At 40.4% G+C, this 15,851-nt stretch overlaps 2 long non-coding RNA genes across 5 annotated transcripts; one reads left to right on the top strand and one right to left on the bottom strand.

Moving 5' to 3' along the window:
• Positions 1 to 149: 149 nt before the first annotated feature.
• LOC121050750 lies at positions 150 to 5,702 on the bottom strand. The gene is made up of 2 exons (XR_005803770.1): positions 5,520 to 5,702; positions 150 to 441 (listed from the first exon to the last, which is right to left on the bottom strand). It is a non-coding gene; the product is annotated as an uncharacterized LOC121050750 (long non-coding RNA).
• On the top strand, positions 1,140 to 4,454 carry LOC112179937. 4 transcript variants are annotated; one of them, XR_005803767.1, is made up of 7 exons: positions 1,140 to 1,560; positions 1,703 to 1,782; positions 1,882 to 2,161; positions 2,312 to 2,423; positions 2,584 to 2,676; positions 2,788 to 2,893; positions 2,987 to 4,454. It is a non-coding gene; the product is annotated as an uncharacterized LOC112179937 (long non-coding RNA). The 4 variants fall into 4 exon arrangements; XR_005803766.1 differs by having other exon boundaries at positions 1,142 to 1,560; positions 4,044 to 4,454; XR_005803768.1 differs by having other exon boundaries at positions 1,141 to 1,560; positions 2,584 to 2,628; positions 2,788 to 4,454.
• Positions 5,703 to 15,851: the final 10,149 nt, after the last annotated feature.

Here is a 15,851-nt window from a genome sequence, read left to right as displayed (position 1 = left end):
CATGCTCATCAAAACTTCATTCAAACAATGTTACAACCATGGTGGTCATTAACACTTCATATATTTTAATAGCGTAATACTTCATCAAACCATCACAACCAAAATATCGAATAAACACATAATCTAAACCGCATCAATTTGGAATCTGCTAGATGTAAATCAACAATATACTTGAATATATGCATATACATACAATAACTTCGTTCGGAAAATATAGCATAACAGTTGAAGGTTAACAAGCCTAGTCTAGTAGGTACATATTCCCCAATCCAATCAAAACTAACTGAGAGTTTTTCTAGTAGCTAGGCACATTTATACCAGCTCCCATCCAACCAAAACTGCCCAAATATTATACCGTAGCCCTCATAACTGGGAAAGGAAACAAAACCGTGAAAAGAACTACGGCAACCCTAAACTAGATTGGAAAGCCTCTGGTTGCTCCTGCATCAGAATAAGAATGAAAGAAGTATTAACTAGCATTGTTATAAAACAGCAAAAAAAGATAAGAAAAGCATAAACATTTCCTATTAATCTGCATATTACAGATCAAATAAGTTATCATACTGTTCTGTACAAATTAATAGGATATGACTAGTTTATACATGCTTTCATTATATTTACACTACTACAGAAAATGAATCACACGACACCCCTCATACGACGCTACACTGTTTTCCGTGGTGTGAATCATTTCTCATTATTGAGACGACGGTTGTAAAATTTCCGTCTTCTAATATGAATTCAACCAACGGGTGTTTTTCATGCTGGAATTATGTATTGCTTCAGAAGACGTTTATAAATGGAAGCGTGGTGTGAGGTTAAATTATTATAGAGGCGGCAAGTTTCTCACAATTTGGTATTCCTCAGCATGTAGTGGTGATACGACGGTTTGTTTAAAACCGTGGTATGAATTCATAGATTTGCAAGTGCAAAACATGTCCACCAACATTCCCTCCAACATTTCCCTCCATTCACCCCCCCAAATCCATTTTCCTCTTACCGGGCAACAAGAGGCGGCAAAACTGAAAATTTTAAAGTGGCATTCAGACAACATATATGTGGAAAACCATGGTCTGATGCCTTGTACATATATGTGAATCAACATTAATGGCCGTGTCCTAGCTAGCTAGACAACTACACTAGCATATATCCATTCAGACCAAATAATTAGAGCACTAGAGAAAAAGTCTTTCCAAAACTAATGCCTTGGCTTAGACCAGCCCACACCGATACCCCGACACGGCATTCACTCCACAGAACCCCACAGATCGACTCACCCCGACTCTCTCTCCAACTCACTCCGACTCTCTCGCTGTCCGACTCACTCCACAGCCACCCCGACTCTCTGGTACCAATACCCAACTCTCGTGGTAGCATTCACTCTCTTTCCAAAACTCCACCGCTACTCCCAATCCCCGACTCCGAAGCCCTTGACCACGAATCCACCGCCTCCGAGATCTCTCTAGTACCCATCCCTGAAGCCCTAAACCACGAATCTACCGCCTCTGAGATCTCTCTGGTACCAATCCCTGAATAATCCACGATTTGTCTTAGAATCTGGTTAGTTCTCGTCCTCTCGGATCTGGTAACTTCGATTGGGTGTTTGATTTGGGGTCAAAATTTGGGTGTTGATTTCGGGTAAAAATTTGGGGATTTTGAGCTTGGTTTCGGGTTGTCAATGATTAACATTTTTTATCTGCAGGAATTGGGTAAGAGTTCAGCAGACTTTGCGCAATTTTGGCTTTTAGGCGTGATTGCAGAAGTGCTTACTGACATCAAATAGTAAGCCTCCTTGGTTATTGAATGTGTAGCTGAATTTGCATATGGGAATGAAAAGTTGAGATTTTTATTCTGATGGTAATTGAATTTGTTGGGTTGCAGTGAGGCAGATGTGTATATATTCGGTGGTTGCATTAAGTCATGGAAAAACCTCTTTTTTGTGAGACCTGATGCTGTGTTTAATGGGAAGAAACCGATCAGGTTGTTTCAGATTTGTGTGTGCATTTTTGGCTTTGATTTTGAATTTTTTGAAAGTTTCGGAGTTGGATTTGAATCTTGAGTACAAGCTAGATGTCAGGGAAGACTTAGAGGCTGTGGGGAAGAAACTTGAAGAATGCACCGAAAGGTGTTCGTGAAAATGCCCCAGAGAAAAGCTCATAAGGTGATTGTAAATTACTTGGCACTCTATTTGTCTCAAAGCTTTTATTATTTGTCTTCATGTCTATTTCCTACTATTCTTATCTCTTTCTAGTTTCTACTCTCTAAAAGGATTATCAACTTGCTCGATTTGAGCTCAAAACTGGAGATTCAGTTACTATGCAGGGTATCTGAAATCTTGCGATAGCTCTATTGATCTTGTTAATGTCCTGAAGCATGAGATTCAAGATGGGCAACTGAGCTTTAGAGGAAAAAGGGTACTTAAGGTATGTCTATTGTATACAAATTTTATTACATTCTCATTCCAGGAAGTTTGTGATTTCTATAAGCTTCATCATTCTGGTGCTATTCTGTTATTAAGCTTCCTTTTGTTGATTGTTTACTGGTTGATTGGTATTTAATCTATGCACTTGGTGATTCTTTCAGCTGGGTTGTAGCTATGGCCTTCGAGGAATTTTTGCTTGTTTGAAGGTATTTAAGTCCCCAAGTACCCATCATGCCTCTGGATCCTACCCTATAGTGAGTCTTGATGAGTGATAATTAATATATATACTATATTGTGATCTAATAGTGTCAGCATTGTTTACCAACAATTGTATAAAACTAATTGTGCTCATTACTCTGTGGAAGGAATGCTATGATCCTAATTGATTGATTTAATTCAAGAAAGATGGTGAAGAAGATGATCCAAATGGAAGCAATGCGAACAGTGCCACCTGTGGAACTTGGTGGCAAGGTATTCATATAATAGATGAAACTTGTAATGGTTACAATTTACAACTATGTTATAGAGTAGATGAATTGCTGAACTTCTGGCTTGTGTTTGCAGGTTCTCTCTATTATTAGGACCTTGCCCTTCCCTGACCATGAACTCTTCATTTATTTGTGGTTATGCTTTGCATTGTTCCTTCTAAATATATGTCTAGTATCTAAGATTTTGCATTGAGTTTGTTGCTTGTTTTTTTTGGTAGTAATTCATGCTTGTATGGCATCTCCGCCACTTACTTCATGGACTATTAAGCATTTTCTAATGCGTTTAAGCATTTGACTTTATAAGATCAACTTTCCCGTGTAATTATTAATATTACACGGGAAAGTATCAGCTAGCATCACTATGAACAACAATAATGTTAAAAGACTCCTCCAATGGAGGGGAAGTCACTTGAGATGTTGGGATGAGGCAGCGCTTCAACTAATCTTTATTCTTTAAGCCATTCCTTTCCGTCCAATTTGGAATTACAGGGAAATTGATTGTTATATATCTACGGATCTATCTGCATGGTAATGTGACGTGCACTCTGCATGTAGAATATACATGTGCACTGCATATATTAATTATTTATGGCAATGGTAGTTGTAATTAAGTTTGATAATATACATATGCACTCTGCAAGTCTGCATATGATAGAGCAGATTCATAACTCTGTCCATGTATCCGTATATGGACTATTACAAAGCTAATGCATGTATAAAGCCATGAACCATAATAGTAATTGCTATCTCCCTTTTAGAATAGACTGTATGGACTTTTACTTTGTTCTTTTCCCTTTCTGGAAATCATCTTTTCAAGTGCAGAAGGCTAGCACTAGTTTATTCTGCTGTCTTTTGTATATTTGGATGCTAATATCTCTATATTACGGATATTCAAATGTTGATTTCATATTGTTGTCCTGCGAAGGCTGGCACTAGTTTATTTTGTTGTCTCTTGGATTATCACAAGTTAAAATTTTATGTAGATCAGTGCATACCACAAACTGTTTCTTAATCTATAGATGCACAATTCCAGCAATCTACATTGCTATGAGAACCTTGGTGGTAAAAGGAAAATGTGACAATTCAGTATCCTTTTGAGGCATGAAGTTTGATGTGGTGGTTTTGTTCTGCAGGGAGAAGTGGAAACCTATCTTTAAAAAGCACATTTCTGGCCAAGTTTGTCGTGGTGGTTTTGTTCTAAAAACAATTATCCAGGTTTGAAGGCTGCTTATAAACTGGACAATCATGTGGAAGATGGAGCAGTGACGAAAGCTTTTGAAGTGATAGAGAGAAATTTGTTTAGCTAGAAGTTGTACTGAGGCTAGAAGTTGGTCTTTTTTGGGTTGGCCTTAATTGCAGTTCTCCTATAGATGTGATTATGTGACATTTTTAGGTACATTTCTGGATGTATTTTGCTATAAGAGTTTCAAAGATGTGATCCCTTATTTTGTGGATACATCGGATCCATTTAGATTGCTATGGGATTATAACAGCTTTCTATTATGATTAAATTACTATTCTTTTGGTCATTCTTGCTTCCAGAATCTGAATTTTGCCAGTACAACAATAGTAGGAAAATATGTCATCTGATGAGGTTTTTAGGGTACAATCAAACAAAATTTCTACAATTCAGACGACGGTTTGTATTGATACCATGGTCTCAAATGTCATGGTACAACAGTTCGAGTTATATGTGTCGTGTGAAAGCACACATGCACTAAATTTTTAAGTCATCACACCACATTTTATGCTGGAAGAACTGTCGTGTGTATACAATTTACACAACGTCTTAAAAATAAAAACTGACTTCTGAACAACAAAGAGACAAGGCTGGATTCCTAAAAACCGTGGTATGAGTAGAAGTCACACCACGCTGGAATCCTAAAACCGTGGTATGAGTAGAAGTCACACCACGACATATTTCTGTCGACAGCATGTCGGCAGATCTGCCGGTCCATCAGACGACGGAGTCAGCTGCAAACCGTCGACCCAATGATCGGTATACGACGGTTGAAAACCGTCGTCTGACAGCGTTTCATCAGACGACGCCTCGATAGACCACGGAAATGCAAAACGTGAGACGACAGTTTTAAACCGTCGTGTGAAGCCTTTTGTGTAGTAGTGTTATCTTCCGTGTCAATCTGATTTGGTCACCCAATCGTCTTAGTTTGGGTTTTGGATAGTGAATGAGACAATCTTGTACAACAACAAATTGGGAGTTGATGACAAGAAAAATAATTTTTTTGCTTTCATTCCTGTTACTTTCCAGGATTAATTTTCGTTGCATTAGTAGGATCTTACTTAACACAGTCACATCTACTAACAACAACAACGAATCAATGATCAATTTCAAATTTGGTTTTTGGCTACTTGCAAGTGAACAGGAGTACGACTTCTTAAACTTTAATAAATTGAAGGAAAAAATTCATGCATACTCCATCCATAGAAACCCAATTAACCTAGCTAGTTGATTAGCATATACCAGTTCAACCCGATGTGTTTCAAATTTCAATTAAAGACCAGCCTCAGTAAGAAAATAATTGTCATAGCAATATCAGATATCTTACATCTAGATAAAAAAAATATTTGAAATTTTAACTAGGACTTACCGGCCAAGATGATGGGAGATGGGATGAGATAATTCTTCAGATTCGCTAACCGAAGATCTTACATGCATGTCCTCAATGCCTTCATCATCTTCACCTACGCCATAGTAATCTGCAAAGGCTAAGCCTTTGGCAGCTCCTCGATATTGGTTTCAGCGATCGCGACTTTACCATAACGGCTCAAAGTTTTACAAATAACGTTCCGTTAGTGTGAAATTGCACCATGCCCCAAGTTTTAAAAAACATGTGGATATCCTTGCTCTACGTATATTAGTTTGACCGACTATAACTTACAACCTGCGCATTCCAGCCTCCTCCCCTCTGAAGAGTCCTCTATCTCATTCGGACGACTTAGTCAGACTGTCACTATAAGCCTACATCATTTTAATTGCAACCTCTGTCTCATTTGGAAGACTTAGCCAAATTGTCAATATCAGCCTACATCATTTTAATTTGGAAGACTTAGCCAAACTGTCAATTTTAATTTGGAAGACTTAGCCAAACTGTCAATATCAGCCTACATCATTTAAATTGCAACCACCATCAATATCAGCCTACATCATTTTAATTGCAACCACTATCAATATCAGCCTACATCATTTTAATTGCAACCTCTAATCCTCTATCTCATTTGGAAGACTTTAGTCAGACTGTCACTATCAGTCTACATCGTTTCACTTGGTCTTGATCTGTTTCATCTATTCATGTTGCGATATATTTATTCTATCAAATAGAGAATAGCAATATATCTAGACCATTGTGTGAGTTTTGAGAATTGAGGGGATCCCTTCTAATGAGAATTAGTTGAAGACTTTTTTGACAAACTTATTTTTCGATCACAACTCCACAAATCAACAGTTAGATGTTTAGATATTTATGTAATTTTTTCAACCAAATTGAAAATCGTTAAGGCATTCATAATCGTGATTTATCATTTATGAACATGAGCGGTTCATGTTTGACAGATTTGGTTCGTCCATTGATTTGATCTAGTTCGGTACCTTAATGAATAGTAATTTGAAAGATAATTTTCAGAAGTGATCTACTCATGCATACATAAAAATCTAACGGTTGATTTGCCGTAATGTAATCGAATAGTGGATCTCTCAAACCGTTGAATAGAAAGTGCTCAATCTTTGTACTTACATATGCATTGGCCAAGCATAATTAGCTATAATGAGCCAGGCTCATGCTACCGCCAACAGTATCAATAACCACCAACGGTGTGACCTACTGAAACACAGCCAAGCAGGCTATCACCTAAGCCCCGGCTCAGTCCCACATCATAGCCGACGCTCTGCCACTGGCCACGCCCAGATCACCTCGCTGAAGCATCAGAAGCGGCGAACTGAAGCATATCAGTCCCACATCGAAAACAAGGAAGAGGTCAGCCTCTTCCCCACATATAAAAGGTTCACTCTTCTCTCCTCATTAATTACGCATTTACTACTTACTTATTGTTATTCTGTTAACACAAATACATTGACTAACTTAGGCATCGGAGTCTCTGACGCCCTTTGTATTTCATTTGATAGATAGCAGGAGTCCCAAGAGAATCACAAGTAGCGGTCCGCCCATCGGACCAGCGTTAACTTAGATTTAGCTATCGCTAAATCTTAGACATTAACATTGGCGCCGTCTATGGGAATCCTTGAGCAAAAGGCCATCCCACCACAACGATCACCATGACTAACGGTAGTGGGGGAAACGCTAAAGAGCAAGCAGACCAATCCGCCAACCCCCATCCCAACAACCGTACGACTAAGGTTAACCGCGCATTATTCAACACTCCGGCCAACCCTAGCGCTGAACCCCAAGATACTCCCCAGGTCCAGCTGACTCAAACTGCAATGGAGGCCCGACCAGGCAGCAGTCGCCCACCGGGTCAGGACCTCGCAGCTATGTATGAGCTGACATTAGCAGACCTCCACAAGGCAAGTAGGGAGCACGAACAGGAGCGCAGGGAAAAGGCCGAGGCCCAAAAGCAAGTGGTCATGCTGATGTCAAAATTCAACGAACTGAAGAAGGCGCTGGAGGCAAACTCTAACCAAGCGTAGAGCGAGTAATCGCAAAGTACCAGGCGTAGTCGACCCAACGCCGGCAGATTGGTACTCGCACCAGTCATACAAATGCAGATACCGCTGAGCCCATCAGGGCTATTGGGAATGGGTCCACCTCCCCCACCCCGACTAATGTTAGAGCAAGAGGAGGAATCACAACTGCACACCAACCGCTCCGCAGCCAGGGCTAGAACTGAAGGTAACCCACCTGCCCCGAGGCGGGAGCTGGCGCAGCGGAACCTCTAGGTGGGACCCGCTAGAGATGAAACAGCCCTAATCCTATAAAGGATGCAACAATTAGAGCAAAGGCTAATCCGAGGGGAGGCAGACGCCTCAGCGCCGATTCCAAATCAGCTCTTTGCGTCCAGGCCGGGGCCATTCATCGCTAGGATCCTGCATGTCGTCCGGCCAACACATGCAAAAACACCAAAGATGCCACAGTACGGTAGAATGACGGACCCCTTCGTACACATGGACACTTTCAAGAAGGTAACCAACAACAAAGGATTTGATGACGCCACCCTCTGCCACTTGTTCAGCGAAACGTTAGATAGTGAGGCAATGAGTTAGTTCTTTGAGTGCTCACGGGGATCCATTGACTCATTCCACGCACTATCAAACGTTTTCCTATCACGGTTCATCCTGTTGTCCACTGGACATCACTACACAAGTCAGTTGTTCAACGTCAAGCAGGGCATAGAGGAAATGCTGAAGGCATTTGTCACCAGGTGGCAAGCAGCACTGCAGCAGCATCTCAGTGCAGCGATCTTGATAAAACAATGGCACTGGCGGCCTTTAAGCAAGGACTTCTAAAGGGACCATTTCTCTATCATCTCAATTACAATCATTCAAACACCTCATATGACCACGTCATGAGCGAGGCAGTCATCCAGGCATAAGCGGAGTTCATCACATACGGAGAAGCCCCACCACCACCGCCAACACCAACAAAGTCCACTCAACCCTCCTCCAGCCAGCAGGAAACCGCTAACAAAACTTCTGTTATGCCGCCAACTGATAAAAAGAGAGAGTGGCAATAAGGCAACTACCAGAGCAAGCGGCAAAAGGACCAGCATTACCACAAGGGCAACCGCTCATCCCACTGGGACAACCGTAACAAACAGAAGGAGTCCTCCCAGTGGTACGCAGTGTTTACAGTCCTTATAGCTTCGTATGAAGAGATATACGACCAGTGCAAAGACCAGATTCCACCGCCACCCCCAAGAAAATACCCAAGGGAGGGAAAACCCAGAAACACTGGCAAGTGGTGTAAATACCACGAGGACAACGGTCACAACACTAACAACTACAATGCTCTCAAAACAGCAATTGAGACTCTGTATCATGATGGCAAGTTGGAACAATTCAAGGTGCGTCAACCATCATTGGTGGTTGCCAACATCGAGCCGATGCGTCGCATCAGCACCATCGACGGCGGTGCTCCGATCACCAACATCTCTCATAGGGCAAGAAAACGCTATGCACGCGCCAACTACCCCAAAGAGATTTGCAACATCCGTTATGAGAGATCTGCTAAACTCCCAAAGTCTGGTTGGGAACCCATTACCTTCTCGGAGAAACAGGAGCGCGGAGTGCATCTACCCTACGACGATCCATTCTTCATCGACGCCATGCTTGATAAATGGTCAGTGGGAAGGGTCCTTGTTGACAGCGGATCCGTTGTCAATGTCATATTCAATGGCTGCTACAACCAACTCCAGCGGAATAGGAAATTACTCCAAGATCACGAGCCCTTGCTCCGTTTCTCCGGTGACGTCACGCAACCGCTAGGCTCTGACTACATGCGCCTAGTCATCGGTGCGAGCCCATGAACAGCGGAAATACATACAGAGTTCATCATTGTCTATTACTTCAGTTCATATAATGTCATCATTGGTCGACCGACGCTCAATAAACTAAAATGCATCATAGCCGGATACATGCTTCTCATGAAGTTCCCTACACCCAATGGGATAGGCTGCATGAAAGGAAGTCAACAACTGGCACGAGAATGTTATTCAACAACTGTGGCACGGTCGACACTCCCCCATGAGATCCTAAAGGTAGGAAACCATGTACCGGTGACAAATATTTTTGATGATCCTAGGGATGACGAGGAGAAATATGTAAAAAAGGAACCTGTCAACCCAGAGACATTCTTGAAGGTTATCAGCATCTCCGACAAGTACCTTGAGCGAACGGTTCGCAGAGGCGCTCAGCTAGCCCCAGAGATAGCGGCAGAACTCACTCAGTTTCTACGAGACAACGCCGCCATCTTTGCATGGTTCTATGCTGATATGCCAGGCATCTCCCTTGAGATCATCACGCACAAGTTGAGCATCAAACCATCCTTCTATCCGGTCAAGTAGCGGCGAAGGGCCTTCGATGAAGAGAGATATCGTGCAATAGGGGAAGAGGTCGCCAAGCTTCAGGGCATTGGGTTCATCCGCTAAGTCAATTATCCTCAGTGGATTTCCAACTTGGTTATGGTTAAGAAACCTAGTGGAAAGTGGCGGATATGTGTAGACTTTAAGGGTTTCAACAAGGCATGCCCCAAGGATAGTTTCTCGCTACCCCGCATAGACCAACTGGTTGACGTTACAGTGGGACATGAGTTGCTCAGCATGATGGACGCATTCTCAGGATACAACCAAATCAAGATGCACCCCAGCGACCAGGAATGCACCACCTTCACAACCGACAAAGGCCATATACTATTACAATGTCATGCCTTTCGGGTTGAAGAATGCTGGGGCAACATACCAGCGGTTGATGAACGCCATGTTCGCGGAACACCTAGGAAAAATAATAGAGGTCTACGTGGACGATATGCTAGTTAAGAGCATCAAGGCCAGCGGACACATGGCAAACCCCCGCATTATATTCGCCATTCTCTTGGCCTATGGTATGTGCCTCAATCCCGAAAAGGCGAAAACTTTTTCTTTGGCGTCACTGCCAGCAAGTTCTTGGGATATATCGTCAGTGAACGAGGCATAGAAGCTAACCCTGACAAGGTGCAAGCCATCCTCAACATGAAGTCCCCGGAATGGAAGGTGTACGTTCAGAGCCTCCAGGGCAAACTAATCGCCCTTTCTTGGTTCATCTCCAGACCCACAAGAAAGAAATTGACTGAACCCCAGACTGTGAGGCGGCGTTCCAGAGCTTGAAGGGGTACTTGGCAGTAGTCCCACTTCTTTCCATTCCTGTACAGGGTGAGATACTGTACATCTACCTAGAGGTATCCCCATCAGCGGTAAGCTGCACCATTGTACAATGAGAGGGCCAGGAAAAGCTCCCAGTATTCTATGCCGGCAGAGGCATGAACGGGACGGAGACAAGATATACCCCCCTGGAGCAGCTCGCTCTTGCACTAATCTTCAGAAAGGCCTAGTAATTTTGCCCGTGCTATGCTGCGGGATTTGTTGTTCATATCCATTCATGTTGAAACTGAAAGCCGAATCGTTTTGGTTGACATGTTAAAATAGTAATATAGGATTGAATGAAATTTTTGATGTTGCTTGAGGTTTCTCTAGATGTTAGTGCCTGCAGGGTAAAATGGTTGATATGAGATGTAGTAGTAGCGGTTGTGAGTAATGTCCATGTATTGCAGGCATGAATATTTTTTTTCTTCCTACTAAAATTGATGTAGAAAATCTGAGGTGATATTAATGCCAAAATGAATTAACAAAGCTTATGTACATATTGTCTAAAATCTAAAAAAAATGAAATTGCTTGTAGAACTTGTCTCTTAACCTGTATTATCAACATCTGAATTTGTATTATTTGCTGAATTTTCAGTGAGCATCAGAGCACGATTTCGCTGAGTACTTCGAAATCGTTTCCTCAAATGTTCAGAAGTATAATTCTTCTCTGCCACCAGAGACTGAGCCACTATAAATAATATCCAAACTGCCAAACAACGTTATTCAGCTTCAGAGAAATCAAATACTCAGAAACCCTCTCACTCTTTTTCAAACTATAATGAACTGATCATAAAGAAACTTATCTAAAAGATGCAACAAAAATTACATCAAAAAGAAATCACAAAATCGAAATGACAAAAGATGCTGATCAGAAAACAATAAATCAAACCCAAATTCACAGATCAAAAGTGAATGATCAAAAACAAACACACTACAAAAACTTTTCTTTTCCTTGTTTGAAACACACTACAATCTAACCCAGAAACAATTTCAATCAGAAAATTTAAGATTAAAAAAAAACTTTCCACTTGTTTTCTCTCAAGCAAGCAAGCAAAAGTTTGTGGTCTCTCTCTTCTGCTTCTTTTCCTTCTTCCCTCGTCCTCTTCTCCCCCTCTTTTCTGTGTGCTCGACGAACAACAAAATCCCAAAAGAAACAAAAATTTCATCAAGTCTAATATGAAATAGAAACCCAAACTCTATCAAAAGAAACTCAAACTCTATCAAGCCTTGATCGATAACCAAACCTGAGCGGGGACAAAATCGTTTTGTCATCCCTGAGCGGCTCAGATAGAGCCGTCACTGTTCACATGCTTATGAACAGTGCCTTAGGAACAGTAACCCATCTTTAGTATATAGTAAATTACTAAATGATGATGATGATGATGATGATAGACGATACGATAACGCCATCGTTGTTGAATGGGGTTTAGCTTTCTGACTTCTTCTTACACATTTCTTAGATTTTTTCGCCTCTGCATTTTTAGGTTGGTTTGAGCAGTGTGCTTGCGACCCTTGATTTTTTTTTTTTTTTTGCCTTGGTTTAAAATTATAGTGTTCTAGTTGGACTTCTAAATTTCCAAATTTGATATTTGGACCTCCAACCTTTTTCAATTATTAATAGACTATGTCAAGTTATGAAAAGACAAATAAGGACAAAGAGAGAAAAATGATAAATAAATAAATAAATACTCTTCGTACGTACCTTCCCAAAATATAACATTCAATTAATTTTTTTGTTCCCGAAATTTCCGTATATTGCCTATATAGTTGAGAGTCCTTGACCCAAAGCACCAAAATTGGACAAAATTATCTCAATTACCCCAGTAACAGATTTTTATTCCCATTAACCCAATTTAGATTACAATGACAGATATACCCTCAGCCTAATTAAACAACTAAATTTTATGCCACTCTCTCATCTCTCTAGCTCCTCCCTCCGATCCTCTCTCTCTCGCTCCCTCTCATCTCTCTCTCTCTCTCTCTCTCTCTCTCTCTCTCTCTCTCTCTCTCTCTCTCTCTCTCTCTCTCTTCTATCCAAGCGAATACGCCGGAGTTCCGTCGGGTTTCAAAAGCCAGAAGTTCTTGTCGAAACTCGGGCCAGGTTTCATGTTCTCATTGAACAGAACGAAGACGTAGATTTTGAGATCCGAGCTCGATCAGGTTCCCCTTTGGCATTATCCGACATAGCTCTGGCCTCGTCCTCGTTGCCTTTTCACAGCCAGCCGGTCTCAGAGATGTGAATCAGAAGCTTCTTGCAGCCGAGGGACCCAAGGGCGGCGTAGACGGCGTCGATTTGGGCTTATCGTACTTCTATTTCGGCGAGCTCAATCATGTAAGGCCGGAAGAGGACGTAATCCGATGAGGCAACGACACTTGTTTGGGGTTCGATTTGTAGGCGAAGTAATGGTAGGCGCTGATCAAGAACAGAGATCCTGTTTTGGTGTGGAAATCAAGGATCAGAGATATGCCTTCTCTGCGGTGGTTGCTGGGAATGTTGGACAGTTGGGTGCCCAGAGTTTTTTTTTTTTTGGTAAACTATGCAGAAGTCTGAGAAGAAAAGAAAAAGAAAAAAAAATGTCTATTAGGGGCAATAGGCGTCTATTGGGAGGTAATAGACGTTTTGAATTGATATAATTTCCTTATTTTTTTTCTGTAATAAAAGTTTTATTTGTCTAAAGTTAGGGAGATTAGTTTCCATTTTAGCAACTGAAAGTCCTATTGGGAGGCAATAGACGTCTATTGGGGGGCAATACATGACTGATAGTCGTCTATTGGGGGCAATACATGGCTGATAGTCGTCTATTGGGGGCATTACATGGTTGATAGTCGTCTATTACGGGGCAATACATGGCCGATAGTCATCTATTGGGGGCAATAGACGTCTATTAGGGGGCAATAGTATTGCCCCTCAATAGAGGGGCAATACATGGTTGATAGTAGTGTATTGAGGGGCAATACATGGCCGATAGTAGTCTATTGGGGGGCAATACATGGCCGATAGTAGTCTATTGGGGGGCAATAGACGTCTATTAGAGGGCAATAGATGTCTATTGGGGGCAAAAAAAACCTTTTTGGTGAGATTGTCAGCAAATTCTGGTGGGCGGTAGCTGGTGACAAGATTCCGGCGACCTGTGACGAGGCTCTGGCGAAGTCTTCTATGGTTTCTCTCTCTTTCATTTTCTCTCTCTCTCTTTAAGTAACAAAGGGGTGAGGGTAAAATGGTATTTAAAAAAATTAAAAAACAAAAAAAAATCTTAATGGGGTATTAGGGAAGACCTCCTTAGAGTGTTTTGGGTAAGAGGGAATTAAAAAAACTTAATGGGGTAAGTGGGAAAAAAATCTCTATAAATGGGGTAAATGGACAAAAACCCTTAATAATTTACCTAAAATAATTAAGTAAAAATAATAATTTCTATACATAACCCATCATTTAATACAAAGTAAATTCAAAACAATCTAATTTGGAATTTCCTTAAACTAAATTCATTTAATATTATAATATAGTTATTACTCGATCTTCCAACCCAAAACGCCTGAAATCCTTCTTTTAGCAATTTCAAAGGGATTCTAGGAACATATCAAGATCGAGAACCAACCCTTTGATTAATTTTGGTTGAGAAGAGACCTACTCATAAGAGAGCAATATTATGTGATTTTGATCATTCTTCTTCTCGTGGTTAAAGATAGAGATAAAAAGTAACATAACAGATTGTTGTATCTCATGTTTAAGGGTGCTTTGGTAAAATAAGGAGGTATACTTAACTTTTCAGGTATTCTAAAAAGTAAACTAAAGGGGTAGTAAGTATGGGAGGTCCAAATAACAAATTTGGAGACCCAACTAGAACCACCCTTAAAATTGTCGTATGTTTTTTCTTTTTTTCTTTTTTTAGGGAAATGAAAGATAATTTTATTGATTAAAAATCATTACAATCAAGTTTTAGTAGCTTTCACACTCGAAGGAATAATACTCAGGCCCCATTGGTTGACAGGAATGTCAAAATAGGAAAATGATTTATTTTCCTTTCCAGACTGATATGGAATGGAATAGGTTTTGGTATTTCTATGTAGATGTTCAGAACATTACTGGAAATTAAATTTTGAAATTAATTTTTCATTTCTATTGCAGTGTTTGTTAATGAAATATAAAATTATAATTCTCATTAATGCCTTTTTACTAATTAAATTATAAATATGACATCAACTAATAAAGGATATTGGTGGAGGAATATAAATTTTTTAGAGGGATAATTTATGTAATTTTGCCTTTGATAGTAGGAAACTGAATTAAAATACCACCCCTGAGTCCCCTGACTAGGTAATTCTATTCAAGCTTTATGAATGAGTCAATTTCCATTCATATCTCATTTTTTATTTCCTTTCCAATCTCTAATTACAACAAAATGGCACATCTAAATGGAAAATGAAATTAAAACCATGATTTCCTGCCATCCAAACGAGGCCTAAAGAAATTCATGGAATACATAACATATTTTGCTTCTTGGGCAAGGATCGGTGTGAACCAGCAAGTTTGCATTGTGACGCACAAAATGAACCTAAGCTGACAACGGTTGCTAAAACAAATCTCTAAGATCTTGAATACGAAATCCCTTATTCCGAATTATCCAGAGAATGCTATGCTAAACCCTGAACCAATTCATGACAATTAGATTTACTAGAAATTGCATGGGAACAATCTCTCAATTCATGAATGGGTGACTCAATTTCTTTCTCACAAAATGGGCATTGAGTATCAATATCGATACCAAGTTCACCAAGCCTACTCATGTAGGGAAGATTATGTATTTGAGGCAACTTTCCATGCACAAATTTTAACTTTATTTGGAATTGAGGCTTTTCACAACTGATTCCATAAGGGTTTGGTGCGATAAGGTCTTCATTCAAAACCTTAATTCTGACAATATGATAAGCTGATTTGACATTATATATCCCCTTCTTATCCCACTCTAAAAGTAACGACCACAATCTTTTGAACAATATGCATAGGAAAGAGATCAATTAATAAAGCATGATTTCACTAGGGCTGGCATTTTCAACCAAGACAAACCAACCAA

Source organism: Rosa chinensis, chromosome 7 (genome assembly GCF_002994745.2).
Source record: "Rosa chinensis cultivar Old Blush chromosome 7, RchiOBHm-V2, whole genome shotgun sequence".
Lineage (NCBI taxonomy): Eukaryota > Viridiplantae > Streptophyta > Magnoliopsida > Rosales > Rosaceae > Rosa > Rosa chinensis.
The sequence above is the reverse complement of the archived record's forward strand: the minus strand, read 5'-3'. Positions and strand labels throughout refer to the sequence as shown.